Source organism: Piliocolobus tephrosceles, chromosome 16 (genome assembly GCF_002776525.5).
Source record: "Piliocolobus tephrosceles isolate RC106 chromosome 16, ASM277652v3, whole genome shotgun sequence".
NCBI classification, from domain to species: Eukaryota; Metazoa; Chordata; class Mammalia; order Primates; family Cercopithecidae; genus Piliocolobus; species Piliocolobus tephrosceles.
In genome coordinates, this window is record NC_045449.1 from 23,388,865 (window position 1) to 23,398,028 (window position 9,164).

General features: G+C 48.3%; 1 protein-coding gene across 7 annotated transcripts in view; it reads right to left on the bottom strand.

Moving 5' to 3' along the window:
• The window catches only part of FAM222B (family with sequence similarity 222 member B), a 104,245-nt gene that overhangs the window by 83,110 nt on the left and 11,971 nt on the right, over positions 1-9,164 (bottom strand). For 2 of the 7 annotated variants that reach the window (XM_023183837.2, XM_026447100.1), the window contains exons 1-2: positions 8,148-8,625; positions 7,777-7,896 (exon numbers count right to left, since the gene is read on the bottom strand). The exons of 1 other annotated variant lie outside the window; for it this stretch is intronic. The gene's annotated coding sequence lies outside the window, so the exon portion shown is untranslated. Of the gene's footprint in view, positions 1-7,776; positions 7,897-8,147; positions 8,626-9,164 lie in introns of those variants that run through there. 4 more of the 7 variants (XM_023183835.2, XM_026447099.1, XM_023183840.2 and 1 more) reach the window with 2 other exon arrangements.

Here is a 9,164-nt window from a genome sequence, read left to right on the forward strand (position 1 = left end):
GAGCAAGACTCTGTCTCAAAAACAAAACAAAACAAAACAAAACAAAAGGTGAATTCTTTTTTTTTTTCCTGAGATGGAGTCTCACCCTGTCTAGACTGGCGTGCAAATAGCGCAACCTCGGCTCACTGCAACCTCCACCTCCCAGGTTGAAGCGATTCTCCTTCCTCAGCCTCCTGAGCAGCTGGGATTACGGATGCCTGCCACTAAGCTCAGCTAATTTTTGCTTTTTGTTTTCTGGGTTTTTTTTTGAGATGGAGTCTTGCTCTATCGCCCAGGCTGGAATGCAGTGGCGCGATCTCAGCTCACTGCAACTTTCACCTCCCAGATTCAAGGAATTCTCAATCCCAGCCTCCCAAGTAGCTGGGATTACAGGCGCCTGCCACCACGCCCAGTTAATTTTTATAATTTTAGTAGACACAGGGTTTCACCATCTTGGCCAGGATGGTATTGAACTTCTGACCTCGTGATCTGCCCACCTCAGCCTCCCAAATTGCTGGGATTACAGGTGTTAGCCACTGCATCCGGGCAACAGTGAACACTTTAAAAATGATTTTGTCATTTTTTTTTTTTTTTTTTTTTTTGAGACGGAGTCTCGCTCTGTCGCCCTGGCTGGAGTGCAGTGACCAGATCTCAGCTCACCGCAAGCTCCGCCTCCCGGGTTTACGCTATTCTCCTGCTTCAGCCTCCGGAGTAGCTGGGACTACAGGCGCCCGCCACCTCGCCCGGCTAGTTTTTTGTATTTTTAGTAGAGACGGGGGTTTCACCGTGTTAGCCAGGATGGTCTCGATCTCCTGACCTCGTGATCCGCCCGTCTCGGCCTCCCAAAGTGCTGGGATTACAGGCTTGAGCCACCGCGCCCGGCCAGTCATTTATATTTTAATTCCCTCCCAGCGCCTAGCACAAGATATAGCCCATGATAGACACTTAAATATTTGCTGAAGTTGATTGCTGAAAGGATCAACTCCAACATTTTTCAACGAGGCCACAGAACCCACAAAGCTTACGATTCAAGCCTAGTTATGGCTTACTGGTAGAAAAAAAAGGCATTACACAAATTCGCAAATTGATACTTATGTTGTTTCTAGATTTGCATATTTTTCCCAACTAGTTTCAGGGTTAGTTCCCAGAAAATTGGTAACCAAGTAAATCTTTTAACAAAACACTTATTTTTGTTGTTGTTTTAAATAGGGTCTCACTCTGTCTCCCAGGCTGGAATGCTATAGTGTGATTACAGCTCGGATTACTGCTCACTGCATCCTTGATCTCTTGGACTCAAGTGATCCCCCCACCTCAGCCTCCCAAGTAGCTGGGACTATAGGTAATGCCACCACACCCAGCTCATTTTTTAATTTTTTTGTAAAGGGAGGGTTTCACCATATTGCCCAGGCTGGTCTGGAACTCCTGGGCTCAAGTGATCCTCCTCCTAGGCCTCCCAAAGTGCTGATATTACAGGCATGAACCACCATGCAGACCAAAATCACTTCTTATTTTTATTTATTTTATTTTTTTCAGAGTCTCCCTCTGTTGTTGCCCAGGCTGGAGTGCAGTGGCGTGATCTTGGCTCGCTGCGACCTCCGCCTCCTGTGTTTAAGCGATAAGCGATTCTCCTGCTCAGCCTCTCGGATGGCTGGGATTACAGGAGTCCACCACCATGCCCAAATAATTTTCGTATTTTTAGTAGAGATGGGGTTTCACCATATTGGCCAGGCTGGTCTCGAACTCCTGACCTTTTGACCCACCCGCCTCAGCCTCCCAAAGTGCTGGGATCACAGGCGTAAGCCACCGCACCTGGCCCTAAATCACTTCTTAAATGACCTGTGTTTTCCCATGAAATAGTATGATCCAGTGTTGTACTAAACCACCATTTAATAATTGAGCTAGCACACGCCTGTAATCCCAGCACTTTGGGAGGCCGCAAGGTGGGCTTGTAGCAGGACAAGGTGCAGACAAAACCCCTCAGACACCAAGTTAAAGAAGGGCTTTATTTGGGCAGGAGCTTTGGCAAAACTCACGTCTCCAACAACTGAGCTCGCCAAGTGAGCAATTCCTGTCCCTTTTAAGGGCTCACAACTCTAAGGGGGTCTGCGTGAGAGGGTCATCATCAATTGAGCAAGCAGGGGGTACATGACTGTGGGCTGCATACACCAGTAATTAGAACACGACAGGGATTTTCACAGTGTTTTTCTATACAATGTCTGTAATCTATAGATAACATAACCTATTAGGTCAGGGGTAGATCTTTAACTACCAGGCCCAGGGTGTGGCGCCGGGCTGTCTGCTTGTGGATTTCATTTTTGCCTTTTAGTTTTTACTTCTTCTTTCTTTGGAGGCAGAAATTGGGCATAAGACAATATGAGGAGTGGTCTCCTCCCTTAGGCTGATCACCTGAGGTCAGGAGTTCGAGACCAGCCAGGCCAACATGGCAAAACCCCACCTCTACTAAAGTACAAAAATCAGCTGGGCATCGTGGTGGGCACCTGTAACCCCAGCTGCTCAGGAGGCTGAGGCAGGAGAAGCTTGAACCCAGACGCAGAGGTTGCAGTGAGCCGAGATCGCGTCCCTGCACTCCAGCCTGGGCGACAAGAGTGAGACTCCATCTCAAAAAGTAAATAAATAAATAAATAAAAATTAAAACAAAAATTGAGCCAGCAAATCAGATTACTTATTTCCCTCCTTGTATTAAATGCATCTTTAATAAAGAAAATTTAGTATTTTTCTTGTAGTCCTTTTCACTCTAAGTCACAGAGCTTTGACAGGGAAACAATCGAGACCTTGAGAGGTAATAGGACAGAAGTAGACATTAAATACTTCTTTTTGTTTTGTTTTGTTTTTTGTTTTTTGAGATGGAGTCTCACTCGCTCTGTCACCCATGCTAGAGTGCCGTGGCACGAGCTTGGCTCATTACCACCTCCACCTCCTGGATTCAAGCGATTCTCCTGCCTCAGCCTCCCAAGTAACTGGGATTACACATGGCCACCACCATGCCCAGCTAATCTTTGTATTTTTAGTAGAGACAGGGTTTCACCATGTTGGCCAGGCTGGTTTCAAACTCCTGACCTCAAATGATCCACCCACCTCGGCCTCCCAAAGTGCTAGGATTACAGCAGTGAGCCAACATGCCCGACCAATAATTTTGTTTTTAAATATAATGTTTTTAGGCCGGGTGCAGTGGCTCACGCCTGTAATCCCAACACTCTGGGAGGCAGAGATGGTTGGATCATTTCAGGTCAGGAGTTCGAGACCAGCCTGGCCAGCATGGTGAAACCCTGTTTCTACTAAAAATACAAAAATTAGCCAGGCGGTTAGTGCCATGCCTGTAATCTCAGCAATTTAGGAGGCTGAGGCAGGAGAATTGCTTGAGCCTGGGAGGCGGAGATTGCAGTGAGTCGAGATGGCGCCACTGCACTCCATTCTGGGCGACAAAGTGAGACCTTGTCTCAAAAAAATAACAAATTAATAAATAGATTAAAAAAAAAAAAAAAGATTTTCAGCTGGGCGTGGTGGCTCCCACCTGTAATCCCAGCACTTTGGGAAGCTGAGGCAGGCGGATCGCCTGAGGTCGGGAGTTCGAGACTAGCCTGGCCAACATGGTGAAATCCCATCTTTACTAAAAACACGAAAATTAGCCAGGTGTGGTGGCGTGCGCCTGTAATCCCAGCTACTCGAGAGGCTGGGATTCAAGAATCACTTGAACCCAGGAGGCAGACGTTGCAATGAGCTGAGATCTCGCCACTGCACTCCAACCTGGGCAACAGAGTGAACCTCGGTATCAAAAAAATAAAATAAAACAAGGCAGGGCACATTGGCTCACACCTGTAATCCCAGCACTTTGGGAGGCTGAAGCGGGCGGATCACGAACGAGGTCAGGAGATCGAGACCATCCTGGCTAACACAATGAAACCCTGTCTCTACTACAAATACCAAAAGAATTAGCCAGGCATGGTGGCGGGCGCCTGTAGTCTCAGCTACTCGGGAGGTTGAGGCAGGAGAATGACGAGAACCCGGGAGGCGGAGCTTGCAGTAAGCTGACATCGCGCCACTGCACTCCAGCCTGTGCAACAGAGCGAGACTCCGTCTCAAAATATAAAAATAATAATAAGAAGAAGAAGCCAATAAATATTTATTTTAGCCCCTGCTATGTCAGAGATTCACAGGAAGTCCTTAAATCTCCAAAGCTCCTGTCCCACTTTGGAAAAACTTCTCACACAACAGGCAATCAAGATATTAGTCCACCCCTTTTTCTTTCCCAGGGGAAGAAATCCTCATTTTGTAAGGTCATTTACTGCATAAAAGTAACCACAAATAGGAAAGAGAATAGAAGGAGAGGAGGACAGGAAATTCTCATCACAGCTGAACAAACCTCTATTATTTTAACATAACATGGGTGGCATTTATGGGCTTATTTGAACTGCTGGAAATTTCCAGTAGGGGGAAAAATGCATTACCAACACTAAAAATGAATGTCCAACTATTAAAAAATAAAATAAGATGGCTAGGCCAGCTTCAACACTTTATACTCTACTTGATGTATAACATTTTGTAGTCTACTCCATGTAGTAGTCAAAGATGGAATAAATTTTTGTAATGATCCATCACAATAGTAACAAATGCTTTCTTTTTAAAACTATTATCTTAAAGAAAGAAAAGTGAAACACATTTTACCAGAAGTTAAAAACAACCAGGTTCATTTTCCCCATTCCTATAAAATAATACACTCCCCTTATTTGTGAATCTTCAAGAACCAAGTATAGCCCCTCCCTACCTTTACTCAGGTAAAAGATAAATCACTCATTGATTTCCAAAAGGCCTTGACAGTTCAAGGTCTCAATCCTCAGAGCTAGCAAAGCTGAAGCATCTATGTCCTTTCAAAAGGAGTCTGCATCTCTATTTTAGAAACCATTTTCTCACTGGGCTTGGTAGCTTATGCCTGTGATCCCAGCACTCTGGGAGGCCGAGGCAGGCGGATCACCCGAGGTCAGAAGTTCGAGACCAGCCTGACCAAAATGGCAAAACCCCATCTCTACCAAAAATACAAAAACTAGCCGGGCATGGTGGTGGGCGCCTGTAATCGCAACTACTTGGAGGCTGAGGCAGGAGAATCGTTTGAACCCGGGAAGTGGAGGTTGCACGGAGCCGAGATTGCACCACTGCACTTCAGCCTGGGCGACAGAATGAGACTCTGTGTCAAAAAATAAATAAATAAGCTGGGCGCGGTGGCTCACACCTGTAATCCCAGCACTTCGGGAGGCCGAGATGGGCGGATCACAAGGTCAGGAGATCGAGACCATCCTGGCTAACACAGTGAAACCCCGTTTCTACTAAAAATACAAAAACTTAGCCGGGTGCAGGGGCGGGCACCTGTAGTCCCAGCTACACGGGAGGCTGAGGCAGGAGAATGGCATGAACCCAGGAGGAGGAGCTTCCAGCGAGCCGAGATTGCACACTGCACTCCAGCCTAGGCGACAAAGCGAGACTCTGTCTCAAAATAAATAAATAAATTAATTAATTAATTAAAATAAAAAGAACCCATTTTCTCTCTCCATAAACACATAGTTTGACTGTCCTTTGCTTTGTCTACATTAAAAAACAACGTCTCAGGAGTGTTTCTTCAGCCTCTCAGGAAAACCAGACACCTCTTGGGTTCCTCTTCTGAGATATTCCACCTGGGAGATCCCACTGGTAAGCAGCGTAAGAAAAAGTAGAGTTAGAGGGCTGCTATATGCATATCTGACCTCCAAAATAGAGACAGGTCCCCAGCAGCCAGAGACTCCTTTGCAAAGGAAAACTTTTTATAATTTAAAAATAATAAAATGGGCCAGGCACAGTGGTTCACACCTATAATCCCAGCACTTTGGGAGGCTGGGGAGGGGGGAGTTGTGGATCACCTGAGGTCAGAAGTTCAAGACCAGCCTGGCCGGCAGTGTCGAAACCCTGACTGTACTAGGCCGGGCGCGGTGGCTTGAGCCTGTAATCCCAGCACTTTGGGAGGCCGAGACGGGCGGATCACGAGGTCAGGAGATCGAGACCATCCTAGCTAACACGGTGAAACCCCGTCTCTACTAAAAATACAAAAAACTAGCCAGGCGAGGTGGCCGGCGCCTGTAGTCCCAGCTACTCGGGAGGCTGAGGCAGGAGAATGGCGTAAACCCGGGAGGCGGAGCTTGCAGTGAGCTGAGATCGGCCACCGCACTCCAGCCCGGGCGACAGAGCAAAACTCCGTCTCAAAAAAAAAAAAAAAAAAGAACCCTGACTGTACTAAAAAAAAATGCAAAAATTAGCCAGGTATGGTGGTGCGTGCCTGTAATCCCAGCTACTAGGGAGGCTGAGGCAGGAGAATTGCTTGAACCCAGGAGGCAGAGGTTGCAGTAAGCCAAGCTCGCACCACTGCCCTCCAGCCTAGGCGACAGAGCGACTCCTTTCCCCACCTCAAAAAAAAAATTATAATAAAATAAAATGAAAATAAAGATAACAAAATAGCCAGGCACAGTGGCTCACGCCTGTAATCCCAGCACTTTGGGAGGCCGAGGTGGGTGGATCACCTGAGGTGAGGAAATCAAGACCAGCCTGGCCAACATGGTGAAACCCCATCTCTACTAAAACTACAAAAATTAGCCAGGCGTGGTGGTGAGCATCTGTAATCCCAGCTACTCGGGAGGCTGAGGCAAGATAATGGCTTGAACCTGGGAGGCAGAGGTTGCTGCAAGGCAAGATGACACCACTGCAGTCCAGCTTGGTGACAGAGTGCGACAGAGCAAGACTCCGTCTCAAAAATAAAATAAAACAAATTGTATTTTCACATCCCTCACTGGGCAGCCCTCCCAGCTTGTCTCAAACTAGTTTTCACAACTCTTTTTTTTTTTCCAGACAAAGTCTCGCACTGTTGCCCAGACTGGAGTGCAAATGGCGCTATCTCGGTTCACCGCAACCTCCGCCTAACGGGTTCAAGTGATTCCCCTGCCTCAGCCTCCCAAGTAGCTGGGATTACAGGCGCCCGCCACCACACCCGGTTAATTTTTTGTATTTTTAGTAGAGACGGGATTTCACTATGTTGGCCGGGCTGGTCTTGAACTTCCGACCTCATGATCTGACCGCCTCAGCCTCCCAAAGTGCTGGGATTACAGGCATGAGCCACCGCGCTCGGCCTTTTCTCAACTCTTTAAAGCACATTAGTGCCAACTATATTACAAGGCAACCTGAGTTAGCTATGTTCAGTAAGTATTTTAACAGATTGGCCCTCCATCCTTTTGGGTGAGGAGCTGCACACCGTTTGTAAAAACGCCAAAGAGTACGGTATTTTTCCTACCGAAGTCTGATGGCTAATTCGTCACATTACAGAACTGGTAGTTCTGCACATGATCTGCTATACCCATACAGAAAACACATATGTGTCTACTGAGGTTTTACAAACAATATGCTTCTTACCTTAACAGGGAAATCAGTCATTCCATTAACAACGGTAAAGTCTAACTTCCAGTATATTGTTGGTGACACATTAACATCAGCATAGTACTTACAATTCACAATTTGCATAAACAATCTCAATTACATAGGTGATGCCTGCAATAGCCCGTTTGAAGCATGACATCTTCCTGGTGTTCAGAAAGGTTAAGTGGGACCTGCCCAAGTTTACCTAGCAGCTTTATCAATGGTGGACTTCCTTTCGAACCTGCCTGACTCTAAGCCCCTACCTCTTTTCCCTAGACCCCTCCCAGCTTTCAAGAGGGCTCCCGACTCCCATCCTCTACCCAGACCACTCTATTACTCCAAGATACCGACCCTTCCTCTGCCTGGTTCAGAGGTGGCTTCTTCAGCTCCAACAGAGCTTTCATCCTCCACCACCCTCCCCTCGCGATCATTCTCTGAAATAAGCGGAAAAGAAGAGGCGACCAAAAGCTCCTAGAGGAAGGGATGATACAAATGGGCTGCTTCACTCCACCGCACGCAACCCCTTCCCATTCCACCAACCTGTCCAGCTCAGCGGCCACCTGGCCACCCGTGTCCCAAATTCTCCCATCACCACCTCAAACCGTACCTCCCCCACGCCCTTACGTCTCCCACAGTCAGAGCCCACCCCACAAAGTCATGTATCCTTCCGCCAAGTTACCCTCTTCCCACGCGTTGTCCACTCCCCCTCCACCACTACTCACGGTCGGTGACTGGGCCCGGCCCTCATGGCTGCTCCTTTGCCGCCCGCCGCCACCACTTCGCCACGTCCCGGCCCCTCAGTCACCGGCGCCGCTGTCGGGACTAGCCAGAGCCGCTCCTGCGCCTGCGCAGCGCGGAACGCCTGGGCCCTTTCGGGCCACACGCGCCTGCGCAGCCCCTGCTGGGGGCGTCTTCCTCAGTGCCTGATGGTCTTGACTCCTGGGTCTCTAGTGGACATGACACTGGCCTTGAAGAATTCTTAGGCTTAGAGAATTTGGCGACTGCCGCAGGGTACGCCTCTGGAGTACCGTGCCTAGGTTAGTAAACTCTTGGATCGCGCTTCCCCAAGGAGCCACACACTTACTGGCCCTTCCAGAATTCTGCATCCTACTTGCACTTAAAGGACTGAATTCAGGTGCTCTGAGGTGACCACTGATGATAAATTGGGTTTTGTTTTGTTTTGTTTTTGAGACGAAGTTTCGCTCTTGTCCAGGCTGGAGTGCAATGGCGCGATCTCGGCTTACAGAAACCTCCGCCTCCCGGGTTCAAGCGATTCTCCTGCCTCAGCCTCCCGAGTAGCTGGGATTACAGGCATGCGCCACCACGCCTACCTAATTTTGTATTTTTAGTGGAGACGGGTTTTATCATGTTGGTCAGGCTGGTTTCCAACTCCCAACCTCAGATGATCCGCCCGCCTCGGCCTTCCAAAGTGCTGGGATTACAAGCATGAACCACCGCACCCGGCCTGGGTCTTTTTTTTTTTTTTTTTTTTTGAGACGGAGTTTCGCTTTTGTTGCCCAGGCTGGAGTGCAGTGGCGCGATCTCAGCTCATTGCAACCTCCGCCTCCCGGGTTCAAACGATTCTCCTGCCTCAGCCTCCTGAGTAGCTGGGATTACAGGCTTACGCCACCACACCCGGCACCTTACGCCACCACACCTGGCTGATTTTTGTATTTTTAGTAGAAACGGGGTTTCACCATGTTGGCCAGGCTGGTCTCGAACTCCTGACCTCAAATGAT